The sequence below is a fragment of the Betta splendens genome, chromosome 10 (assembly GCF_900634795.4).
Source record: "Betta splendens chromosome 10, fBetSpl5.4, whole genome shotgun sequence".
Lineage (NCBI taxonomy): Eukaryota > Metazoa > Chordata > Actinopteri > Anabantiformes > Osphronemidae > Betta > Betta splendens.
In genome coordinates this window covers 885,410-898,599 of record NC_040890.2, presented here as the reverse complement: position 1 = coordinate 898,599, position 13,190 = coordinate 885,410, and the positions used below count along the sequence as shown (strand labels likewise).

General features: G+C 44.3%; 1 long non-coding RNA gene across 1 annotated transcript; it reads right to left on the bottom strand.

The window, feature by feature from the left end:
- Positions 1-8,697: 8,697 nt before the first annotated feature.
- Positions 8,698-10,927, bottom strand: LOC129604747 (uncharacterized). Its single transcript, XR_008695928.1, has 3 exons — positions 9,656-10,927; positions 9,530-9,573; positions 8,698-9,444 (listed from the first exon to the last, which is right to left on the bottom strand). It is a non-coding gene; the product is annotated as an uncharacterized LOC129604747 (long non-coding RNA).
- Between the last annotated feature and the right edge of the window lie 2,263 nt (positions 10,928-13,190).

Sequence of the window (13,190 nt, the reverse complement as noted above, 5' to 3'; positions counted from 1 at the left end):
AGATGTGGAGCGCTCAACTAAAGAAAAGAGAGTGGGATGACAGTAGTGAGCGTACGGGTATTTTTGTGTATGTTAACTCTGACCTACACGGGACAGGCTACGACTGCGGGTTAGATGATGTTAGGAATGTAAATTCCAGTAATTATGTTCTCTTTCCCAGGGGAGTAGGAAGGTGCGCCATTGGAGTAAAGGAAAGTGAGCAGAATGGAAGCAAGTTCTGGGATGTTAAAGTAGCATTCCGGCCACCTCAATGCTGTTTGGACCAGGACGTGAGAGTAACATGGATAAAGGTTATGAAAACATACCAAGAAAGGCTTGTTGCTTTTCTGCGGCCTCCACGAATAATGTCTAATGTGCCTTGTTCACTCAGCCTAGCCAAGCCGCCTCTGCCTCCTGCGCCACCTCTGCCTCCTGTGTCTAAGAATGAACAAACGGATCCAGGAATCCCCGACTTCATTGGAAATTGGGGGTTAGAATCAAATAGCACCGATTTACATCTTTTCTTTTCTGGTTGGGTACAGAAGGTGACCTCAGGGGCATCCGACTGGGCCGGTAGGATGATGACCGGAATGCGAGAAACATGGTGGGGACCTGAGGACGAGGGTGAGCCTGGGGAAAAGGAAGAGACGTTAGATGGGCGTTTCCAGAATAGTTGGTACAGGTGGGTTCAATTCGCGGGTCAAATTAACGGGAAGACTGACTGCTACATCTGTACTAAGGCGCGGCCAGACCGATTTTATGTGATAAACACTGTTTTCAGTTGGCAGGAATGCGAACAGGCCTTGCGTACTAACACACAAAATCTTAGACCTTGGTGTAGAGCTGAATGCTTATTGTATTTAGGATCACCTTCTTTTCAGTCATCAGTTGATTTTTTCATCTACGGGAAAACGAACGCTCAGCGTTGCGAAGATTTGAATGTGAAAATAGGACAACACAGTGCAATGATGGGGAATGATGGTAAGTTTGAGTGTATTGAAAAAATGGGGTTTGTGCCTTTGGGTAAGGTTAAGCGTAGCCTCTGTAGTCATAGGTGGGAGTTGAACACTGCTAATTGTACAAAACCACATCTTAAACCCGCTGCTCTCGTTTCAGGCAGACTGGGATCTGTTTTAGTTGCAGGTTGTCCTTATTTCGACCAGACTATTGCGTTGGCAGATCACTTCTGGTGGTGTGGAGGCCAACAGCTTTATTCAACTTTACCTATAAGATGGGCAGGTAGGTGTGCCCGGGTACAAGTTGCACGAGAGCTGATTGCGTTTAGGGAGCAGGATAAGGATGTCAACAGCAGAAGCAAGCGGAGCTACTAACCAGATCCCAGAGTTTACCTGAATTCCATTGGCCAACCCCGAGGAATTCCAAACGAGTTTAAGGCAAGGAATGAGATTGCATTAGGGTTTGAGTCTATATTACCTTGGATAACGACGAATCGCAATACCGAGTGGCTGAACTTCATTTTCTTTAATCAGCAGCGCTGTATTAATTACACTGACGACGCGTTGGGGGCGTTGGGAGAGCAGGTGAGTGCCACAAGTGCGGTGGCGTGGCAGAACAGGCAGGCGTTAGACTGGATCTTAGCAGAAAAAAGAGGAGTGTGTGCGCTTGTGGGAGAAGTGTGCTGTACTTATATTCCAGGACACACAGCCCCGGATGGGGCCTTCACAGAGGCCATGAAGAGGCTGAGGTCGCTCAGGATGGAGGTGAAAGAGGCGGCTGGCAGCGATGCAAACTTGAGCTGGACAAACTGGCTGGAGAGTGTGGCCGGAGGATGGAGACAAGGGCTGATCAAACTGGGGGTAATGATTACTGTAGGAGTAGTAGCTTTGGGACTGATTTTTTGTTGTATTCCTTTCTTGAGATCAGTAGCGCTTAGAGCCGTGACCAAGCAGAATTTGCAGATGGCAGTTATTGAGCTGGGAGAAAAGTATGGGTGGAAGAGTGTAGGAAACGAGGAAGGTGATGTGTTTCCAGTTCCGGAATGGATCCACATCACGACTCTAGACGAGGACAAGGACGAAGACAAGGACGAGGATGAAGACTCCCAGTTGGTGTGATGTTGAAAACGGCCTACGATACGTCATGAAGGAAAAAAAAAAAAAAAAGACTAATCATACTGAAAATGAGCTAAGATGGTTGTTTAATGAATTTTAATACTGATGTTTTATTAGTTGTAATAGTCAGATTTATCCTTGTATTAATAGTAGTGTTAGAAATGTATCATATCCTTGTGTTAGCAGTAGTATTAGAAATGACACAGTAGTAACCAACTTATATAGGTCTCATGATCCCTTTATTGTTTCATTGTGTTTAATTGACCTGCTATGAGGGTCTAAGAGTGTGAACTTGTCAGTAATTTGTTTTTGTGTTTATTTTTAGAGGCAGGTACCGGATTCACCTGTGAAACATTCGGAGGTCATCAAGCTGGCTGCCCTGAAAAGTCCTGCATTAGCAGTAGGATAAATTTGGCTATTTTAATTGATTTATGTGTCCACATTGCTAAGGTAAAATGAAACTTAAAATGGGTTGGGACCTTGCTAGTGCTTATCACTGGTTTAAGGCGGTAAAGTAAATTGGGCTTAGTTTTAATGGACATTTGTCTGTCCATTGAGGGGAAAGTTTGTGGTAAATTCTGTTCCTCCTATAGAGTTATTTCTGTCCATTGCAACAAATGTCAAGTTGACCGAGGTGTCAGATTGGCCACTAAAACAAATACGCTGCTGCAGCTGAGTAAACATGGACTTTCGATTGACACGTAGGCACTTGCTGGTTGCATAAACAACACAGCTTTAAAAAGTGGGCATTGGGAGATGTTTCTTAGAGTGCTTCGCAGAGGGTCTGCTGCAGACACCCAGCTGACCTTTTTCTTCTTTTCAAAAGAAACTTTTTCAAACCTCTCAGTTTGTTCTGCAGACGAACCTCCAGGTGAATTCGGCCACCACCTCTCTCATGATAATTCTGTAATTGTACTATTTCATTATGTGTAATAAATTAATTTGTTAATTTGAGCATAAAAGTTTGAGTCCGTGTGAAATCTCTGATAAGGTCGGACCATCAAAATACACAACAATGTCATGACTATTATTAAGTAGTATGAGATTATGTATAATAATGCATATGTGTATGTATATGATATATGTACAGTGGTAGCGGTTCAAACTGACCTGAAGCCTCCAATGCACTACAGCGTAACTGAGGTCCGACTGTTCATTTCTACCTGTAAGACATATATTACACCAGACCTATTTTACTATTAAGTTTTTACTATTACAGTAAGTACCTGTTGTGTGCTCAAACGTGGGGAGTATGAAGGGCAACGACTTGTTGATGGCTTAGTTATTTTCTGTTCACTGCAAAGTTTTAATTGTTCTGTGTGGTTTAAAACAGGCAGCGCCACAGCAGCAACAGGTTCTTGTTTTTATTCTCCTCAGCTTTTTCGTGTCTTTAAATAGAAGGCGGCTCTTAAGAATATGTACACACCCACTCTAACATCTGATACAACATATTGGCTTCATATAATTCCGTGATTATGGGTCGCGTTTCAATCAATATAATTTGAATGCGCATGGCCAAGTAAAGACGTAGAGCGCAGTCCATCTGTGACTATAGTCAATAACCGTAATAATCATAGGAATTTGTTTTACAGCAGTTGTAGATCATAACTTTGACAGGACGCAAGAACTCAGCAGATCAACAGCGACGCATTACAGCAACATGTTTGTTCCTATGTGTTTTCTCTGTGTCTGCAGAACTGCAGTTTGACTTGTTTTGACTGCGCGTGTCATTGTAACTGAGTGGCTGAGATCACTTATTCGACCCGTGTACGTTTCAACATTTTCATTTCCCATTTCCCGTTCTCGCGTTACCTCTGCTTTTAATTTTTAATCGAAGCTCATCGGTGGATGGGTCGTGGGGCAGCAGTCTTAGCAGAGAGCTCCAGACTGCCGCTCCAATGAAACACGAGATGGAATGATATGTGATGTGTTTCGTACTAAGATGACTTGGATCTAAGTTCAACCAAGCTTTTGTTTGTCTCATATTTGCTCACAGCAACAAAGGCAAACTTCACATCCCTCCCCCTCCCCCGTAGAGGCGCCCAGACATGCTAATGTGTTGCTACTAATCGATCAGCAGGTGAGAAATACTTCAGCTCAGGGACAAAGCTCCGTAGGAGACTGGGCAGCATCAGGCGGCGTGATCAGCTGCAGGTCTAAGACTCATTAATGCAGCAAGTAGTTTGTTCTACATACGTTTACTCTGCAAGAGTAACGTATGTATTTATCGTAGCTTTCTGGTCTAATTTGTTTGTAGCACTTTGACATTCGTTTAAAATATGCAGTGCATTTTAAAATGAAAATACTATTATTATTATTTATTACCTTTATTGTAAACACAGTATTAATTGCACAATTTGGACTGGCGAAGATTTGCGCTTCTTTCATAATAATCATGGATAATCAAGGAAGAAACTGCAGTTCATAGATGTTATTCAGGGACGGTTTGTAAAGATTCAGTGTGTTTCTCAACTGAACTGTCAGCCAAGGTACGTGCATTATCAAATGAATGCACCTGTCAGCGGGAAGACATCAACTCTATTCAGTCGCTCTTCCGTCGCTGCTGCCGTCTCCTCCCCAGTTCACACACCTTAACACTAGGACTACTGGGTTTTCTAAATATACCAGTTCCTACTACAAGGTGATCATACGAAGTTAACCAGCTGTTTATTTCGTTATTCCCTCTTTCATGTCCGTCTGGTGAATGAAAGTGGGCGTGGCCATCCACGTCCCAGAGCAGGGACACTGGGGGAAGGGGAAACACGCATCAACACGCAGGGCAAATATCTGCGTTTCTCTGCTGCTACAGCCTCGCTGCGTTGGGTTGTTAGTCTCCCTTTCACCTGTACCACATGAAATGTCTTCCTACAAAGTTGATCAGCCGCTTTCAGAATCAGAATCGTTTTTATTCCCCGGGTTTGAACAGGGCAAACATTATTTTTATTTACAAAAAAAAAAAAATTAAGACGTTCACATGTGATTTGTAATTGCTGCACTGAGCTCTTTTGCTTTGACGAGTTTTGTGTCTACATGAAAGCGGGCAGAACAACGTCCGAACCAATGAATACGTTTCCAGATTGACCAGTGATGCCGCACGGGTTGCTCTCAGTTACAGCAGCTGTTTGAAGCAGGGAAAAGCGAGTTAGCTGTCCTTGTCAATGCTACAATCTTCTGTCAATAAAATATAAAATGTTGGATCTCTGAGCCCTGACTTTTATGTTTTCTTTGGATTAAAAAACAAATGTTGAATGTTCTCAAATAACATAATATTGCTGCCCTCTGCGTGTTTTTTTCATTTAAAACGTGGGTGTTACCGGTGGCAGACCTCTGGTCTAGATCGTCCTTATTCACTTTTTTAAATTGTAGTAGTGTAACCTTAGTTAGTATTCCTTTTTATTTTTTTTATTTTATGTTTGGGAAACGTGACATTTCAGCTACTGTGATTTTATTTGTCATCAACATTAGTTCCTACCTGTCCTTGTTGACGGGGGACAGGAAAAAGGTGACGCTCGTTGGGTGAGAGCGGCGTAAAGAAAAAAGTGTACATGTGCCGTACTGTCTTGCCGTGTGGTGCATTAAAGAAGCATACCACATAAAGAAAATTGCCCGTACCAACAGCGAGAAATCAGGGTTACAGTAGCTTGTCTGCCATAAATCGAACGCTGCACGCGGGAGGGCGCACCGTTCAGCTTCTTATTTTCGGTTTTAAACTGCCATAATTTGCCATAATTTACTTACGTTCATAACTTCATACTATAACGCGACCAGCGGTTCATGGTCTTGGCGATCCATGCACTAAGTAATACAACGTTGTCGTCTCGTGATCACATGATGATGATTAGACGCTGTTTTTCCAATAATTAAAATTAAAAAACTGCTTCCACTCAGACTCGAACCCCGGACAAAAAGTTTTATTGCCATGCATGTTAACCACTAGGCCACCAAAGACCTGATCATTGGTTGTTCTACAAGAGATTATATGACGTAAGCAACTACGGTGTTTTAGGACCAAAAGTGGGAGTCAATCGCCACCTACAGGCCAAACGGACGTAACACACTCTTCCCGCAGTGCAAACTCGGCACTGACGCGGCAGTTTTGAAACCCAAACACGGTGGGGGTAGACACTTTTACCGTCTGCCTCTGTAGTTCCTGCTTCACGTCCCGGTCTTATTACACACACCTGTCTCGTATTAGTCATCACTCACCTGGGTACTTAACCACCACCAGTCACCTCAGTAATTTGCCAGATCGTTGCGTATGCAAGTCATTACCTCCAGCAGTTTCTCAGTCTAGCTTACCTTGTGTTGATCCTGTTTAATGTTCCTGACCACCGACTCCTGCCTACTCACCAACGGTACTGTAGCCTTGTTGATCCTGTTACCAACCATTGCCTGTTCTTGGACCTGACCCAATCTGCTCCCTTGTACTGTAAGAACGAGATCCTCTGTGTATGACCTGGACCCCCTTGTACTACGATTTACGGATTAAACTTTGATTATTACCACCTATCCTGTCTCCTCGCACTGTGCATGTGGGTCCATTCTCTGCAGCATCCTGACAGATGCTGCTGTTCCAGCAGACCACACTGTACAGGATGGCTGATACCACCACAGAGTCATAGAAAGTCCTCAGGAGTGTTCCTTTTACTCCAAATAACCTCAGCTGTCAGGTTCTGGCTCTGTTATCAGGTTTATTTTGAAGGCACCCTGTTTTTCTGTCATATCATCATGTTTTGGGTTCCAGTTTCCACTTCCTGTCTTTATTTTGGTAGTCTCCCGGTTTCTGTTTTCGGTTCCAGCTTTACTTCCGGTCCCCATTAGTCACACCTGCTCCGTATCAAGTAATCACTTCTTGTATTTAACCACCACCTGTTTCCTCAGTTCCCCGCCAGATTGTCTTATGTATGCCAGACATCCCTTCCAGCATTTAGTTACCCTGTTCGCGCGTTTTTGATTCTGCTCTGTTTTTTGACTCCGGATTCTCGCCTGCTCCCTGATCTGTACTGTTGCCTGGATAGCTCTGGTATACCGAACCTGACCGCCCGACTACGAGACAGCCTACTCCCTTACGGTACTGTAACCTGTGATTTTCTGTTACCGAATCTCTGCCTGTCCCTGGACTTGAATCAGCCTGCTCCACCGGTACTGAAGCCCAACGAACTCCTGTGTATGACCCGGACTGTCTGTGATACCGAATACTGGATTAAACTGTTTAACTCTCTACCATCTGCCTACGGTTCTCTGTGCTGTGCATGTGGGTCCTTTATCTGCCGTTCCGTGACATCAGCCTTGTACTGTAAGTTGGTAGAGTCTGCTCTGACCCTTCCTGTACAGTGCCTCTGTGCACTTAGTCCAGTCTAGTTTGTTGTGCTTCATGGAGCTGTGAAGTGGTGGGGTGAAATAATGGACTAGAGGAGAAGGGCATTATCAAGGTGTTTGGAAGAGACGATGCAGCAGCGTAGGAGGAGGAGGGAGTGACTGATCAAAGATACAAAAGTGCAGATTTAGGTCGTTGGTCCACTGTCGGTTCCCCTCTGTTTGGGTGTGGGGTTCTTTGAAGATGGTCTTTACGCTCCGCCACACCCCACTCACGTCTGCTTTTGCAGCTGCTCCTCCATCTTCCTCCTGTAGCTGGTTTTCCCCTCTCTGATCTTCCGGCTCAGCTCCTTCTGTACAGGCCTCAGTTCCTCCTTGTTCCCTGATCTGAAGGCCCTCTTTTTCTCCTTTAGCAAAGCTTTAATACCAGGGGTAATCCATGCACCTTCCGGGAGGGTACAGTGTTTTCATAACAGAAATAATATAGTTAATATAGTCCGTGATGCAGTCTGTGATTGCATTGTTGTCCTTCCCATGTGAATCACAGAGCTCAGTCCACACAGTGGTATTGAAGCAGTTTCTCAGGGCAGACTCAAACTCAGGAGACCACATCTTCACATCCCGTGGCAAATACACTTGTAGAGATGATTTAGCTAAAGAAAATTAGTAAAAAAGAGTAAAAGAGCTGTTAAAACCAGCAGCCGTTGCCAAGCAACAAAAAAATGTTGATATTTTAAGAAATTGGCACTAGTGATTTCGTAGTGGGACACAACTTGTCTCTTGTGAAAACATGTTTCAGATGTGTTATCCCTTTGATATACCAAGTTGGAAAGTGTATTGCCTTTTTGCTTTGTATGATTTCTGGATTGTTCCAGAGAGGTGTGTTTTGGCAAAGAGTAAGCGAAGAGCCAGTAATTTTAAGAAAATCCCACCAGGCTGTCAGAGTTGCTCTTATGCTAATGTTCATTAGCCAAACAGAGTGTGGAGGCAAATTAAGGTCACGTTATTTCACTTGTTAATTTAGCCACCATTTGTGCGTAATTTTAAGACCCAAGATTATAAGTGTAAGCATGGTATAGCCCCACTAAGTCTATAAGTACAAATCTGGTTAAGCACAGATTGGTTTATGCACACATAAATCTTATGTGACCCTAATTTGACTCCATATATAACGGACATGTTTTGATGGTGTCTGTATTAGGTAAAATTTTTAACCACGTCAGGGTGCTCCAGATTGTGAAACAACACATCGTCCAAAATGATTAAATGACTCTGCCCTTGCAATCAGGAATCAGGCAGTCCTTTCACAAATTGTTTTCCTTTATTCATCCTCTGCAATTCCTTGTACATTGGTTGAAAAGACGTATATATCCATAAAATATTATCAGACACAACATTGGTCACATAGTTACAGTTTTCCAAAAACCTTTCTTACAAAAGAATTTTTACCTGCCCTGCTGGGGCCTGCTATAAGACATGAAAACTGAGCTTTTAACTCCGGGACAAAGCCCTCCCCCACCTCCTCCATGGCATTAATAGCCAAAAGGCTTGCTAGTCCCTCCAGGCAGCAATCGTCATTTGTCAAACACAACTCTGAATTTCTTGTCGAATAGACGTTTTTTAAAACAAGTCTTTTTGTCTTGGGCAATGTTGTGTTGCGGCGTGGTCAGGATTTCCATCTTGTTTGTCTTATAGTTTTCCACCAAAGCTTTAACAGAGTTGACATTGATGTGCCGACAACATTTAAATGTCTGTGTGATGCCCTTGACTTTAACCTTCACTTTGCCCCCTTGCATCTGATTCCCGTAGCTTTTAGGCCCTTTACAGCATCCTCGAAGCCCAGAGCTTTTGACAGGGAGGCCAGTGAAAAAGGCAAAAAACTTAATGAATCTATACATTTGAGGTTATAATAAGGCTCTGTGAACAGTATCAGTTTAGATCCCTGCATTAAAACATCACCATGGCGCTCAAAAGAATATGCCCATTTAAAAAAAATTGTGAGCATCGGCGACGCCCCCGCTGCCTTCTGGGTTCGAAAAGAGCTTAAGCCTGTCTTCCAGGAGTGCCTCGTCTGATACTGAAGAAGAGAGAGAGAGACTTATTACAACAGATCCGATGGAATAAAAGACAATATAATTATGTTTTACAATAGCCATACTCACTGTCGAGTTTGGTCCGTGGCAGTTGATGATGAATCTCTGCGTCTCTTTAGAAAAGAAAAAAAACAAACTCTCTTATTGTCAACACATCGCTGGATCAAATGTCATTCAACCTATATTATGTAATACCTGACTGATGTATCTAAGAACCGGTCTGTTCGGGAAGGCGTTGAAGGCTTTTTCAGCTCCTGAATGCCACTGCTGTAGGGAAAAATGTTGGCTCTGGTGACTGTGTAGCACAAGGCAATCTGACGATGACAAAAGAAATATTTTTTAAAAAGAGTTCTGAAGTCTAATAATCACCAATTTGAAAAGAGAAGGCATACTTACGGAGTCGTTGGCTCTCTAGTAAACACCCTCCATGGGCCATGTGAGATGCTGGAGCTGTGCGAGTGAAATTTGTTAGCACATGTTTTGGGGAAAAGCAGAGAAATAAAAACCCTTTGCATTCCACCAGAGCTCTACCTTGAATCATGCCGCTGTCTCTATGTCTGTCGAAGATCCGGGCTCGGGATGACTAGCTGATACTTTTGTCTGATACTAGAACCTTAACACCTTCTACTTTCTACCTTACTTTTTTTTCAAGGAGGACTCAGGATAATCAGGCAATATAACGGGTTAAAGCGGTGATACTGGCTCCCATTTTTAACATCATATACTGATTGTGTTGTGGCGTGTTGGAACGACCATTTAGCGGATGGAGACACAGTATGAGCAAGGCAGAGATGGTGCGAAGAGGTACTTTAATTTTCACCCGGTGAACAACATAAGGCTAAATCAAACAAATTATCACAAAATGAAACTAAATTACAAGCGGGCCACGGCCACAGCCCCTGTGCAGCAGCCTTCCTGCCCTTCTCTGGTAACGAGGGAGTCCTTTTATATTGTGCCTGCCCGGTCCAGACTCCTCCACTGGCTGCATAGGGAAGCTCTAAACTCAAACACTCATACACATAAGAAATAAATCACACAAATACATAAACATAATACAAACAAACAATACTCAATAATCTGTGGTATTGCACTCCTCCTATTCCACCAAACAATAATATAACTCCAAATTAAATACCGAACCCACTACAAACTCCCCTACTCCCATTAATCAGTAGTTGAGGCCAGAGCCTTCAAAATGGCGCCTGATTGTGAGGTCACTCTCTTTACCAAACCAACTGGAGCACATGAGGTGAGTCAGTTATTTAAACCTGTAAAATAAAGTTACTTTAAAGTATGGTTATGGGTTGTGTTATTTAACAAATTGAGGCGCTGAGGAGTTCCATTAGTAATGGAGACCACCTCCGTTACACGGCGGTTAAAGTTAATACTCGTATTATGTTATATAATAGATTACTAGGACGTTTTACTGATTCTACACTTTAATGACCTTTGTTTATTCTAATTTAAGGACCCATTCTTCCTATTCTGTCAGAGATAGACGTTTTTAAGATACACATGGAGCGGCAAATTTTCACTGCCTCGCTCCTGCAGGATTTCACACTGATCTCGCCATGACATTAGCATGACATAGGTACCATTCCACCAAGCCCCCCTACACCAGTCATGACCCCCCACTGTGATGTACTTAATGCGTAGCTGCCTTGTTAACACCCCTAAACCTTTTTTTAAAAAAATGACCTGCAATTGGACCATTCATGCACCAGGTGGAGCAGTGATGTGTAATCCAGGCCCACAGGTAGACTTGAAGTGTATGAGGTTTGTGTACACACACATCATATATATACACACTCTATTCTCACCCTCCGCGGGTGGTCTCATCCACTTTCCAAGCTCGGGTCCTCTACCAGAGGCCAGGGAGCTTGAGGGGTTCTGCGCAGTATCCTTGCTGTTCCTAGGACTGCACTTTTCTGGACTGAGATTTCGGATGTTTTTCCAGGGATCTGTTGTAGCCACTCCTCCAGTTTGGGGGTCACTGCCCCTAGTGCTCCAATCACCACAGGCACCACTGTGGCCTTCACCTTCCAAGCCTTCTCCAGTTCTTCTCTGAGCCCTTGGTATTTTTCTATTTTCTCATGTTCCTTTTTCCTGATGTTGCCATCACTTGGTATTCCCACATCCACCACCACGGCTTTCCTCTGCTCTTTGTCCACCACCACAACGTCTGGTTGGTTCGCCATTACCATTCTGTCAGTCTGGATCTGGAAGTCCCACAGGATCTTGGCTCGCTCATTCTCTACCACCTTGGGAGGTGTTTCCCACTTTGACCTTGGGGTTTCCAGTCCATGTATGCTTTTCCTGCCAGCATCTTACACCCTGCAGTTATGTGCTGGACCGTCTCAGGGGCCTCTTTGCACAGTCTACACCTTGGGTCTTGTCTGGTGTGGTAGATCTGGGCTTCTATGGCTCTGGTGCTCAGGGCCTGCTCCTGTGCGGCCAGGATGAGTGCCTCTGTGCTGTCCTTCAGCCCAGCCCTTTCAAGCCATTGGTAGGATTTGTTGAGATCAGCCACTTCAGTTATGTTCCGGTGGTACATCCCGTGTAAGGGCTTGTCCTCCCATGATGGTCCCTCTTCCAGCATCTCATCCTCTGTTCTCCACTGCCTGAGACATTCACTCAGCACGTCATCTGTCTGGGCCTTATCCTTGATGTACTTATGGATCTTGGATGTTTCATCCCGGATAGTGGCTCTCACGCTCACTAGTCCTTGGCCTCCTTCCTTGCGGCTAGCGTACAGTCTCAGGGTGCTGGATTTGGGATGAAACCCTCCATGCATGGTGAGGAGCTTTCGTGTCTTAACATCTGTGGTCTGTATCTCTTCCTTTGGCCACCTTATTATTCCTGCAAGGTATCTGATCACTGGCAGGGCATAGCTGTTTATTGCCTGGGATTTGTTCTTTCCATTGAGCTGGCTTCTTAGGACTTGCCTTACTCGTTGGAGGCTGTTGCCGCATTCCTTGTTGCCTGTTCAAGGTTGCCGTTCGCCTGTGGTATTCCAAGGTACTTGTAATTGTCCTCAATGTCTGCTATTGTTCCTTCTGGGAGTGAGACCCCTTTTGTGTGGATTACTGTAATGGAAAAATTGTACTTTAATGCTTGGCAATTCCAAGCGATGGCAACATCAGGAAAAAGGAACATGAGAAACTAGAGAAATACCAAGGGCTCAGAGAAGAACTGGAGAAGGCTTGGAAGGTGAAGGCCACAGTGGTGCCTGTGGTGATCGGAGCACTGGGGGCAGTGACCCCCAAACTGGAGGAGTGGCTACAATAGATCCCTGGAAAAACATCCGACATCTCAGTCCAGAAAAGTGCAGTCCTAGGAACAGCAAGGATACTGCGCAGAACCCTCAAGCTCCCTGGCCTCTGGTAGAGGACCCGAGCTTGGAAAGTGGACGAGACCACCCGCGGAGGGTGAGAATAGACCTCATGCACTTCCAGTCGACCTGTGGGTCTAGATTACACATCACTGCTCCACCTGGTGCATCACTGTGCAATTACACGTCATTTCTTAACAAAGGTTTAGGAACGTTAACAAGGCAGCTATGCATTAAGTACATCACAGTGGGGGGTCATGACTGGTGTAAGGGGGCTTGGTGGAATGGTACTTAAGTCATGCTAATGTCATGACGAGATCAGTGTGAAATCCAGCAGGAATAAGGCAGCGAAAATTTGCCGTTCCATCTGTAAGTTATATTTTAACAAGGGGGCAAACA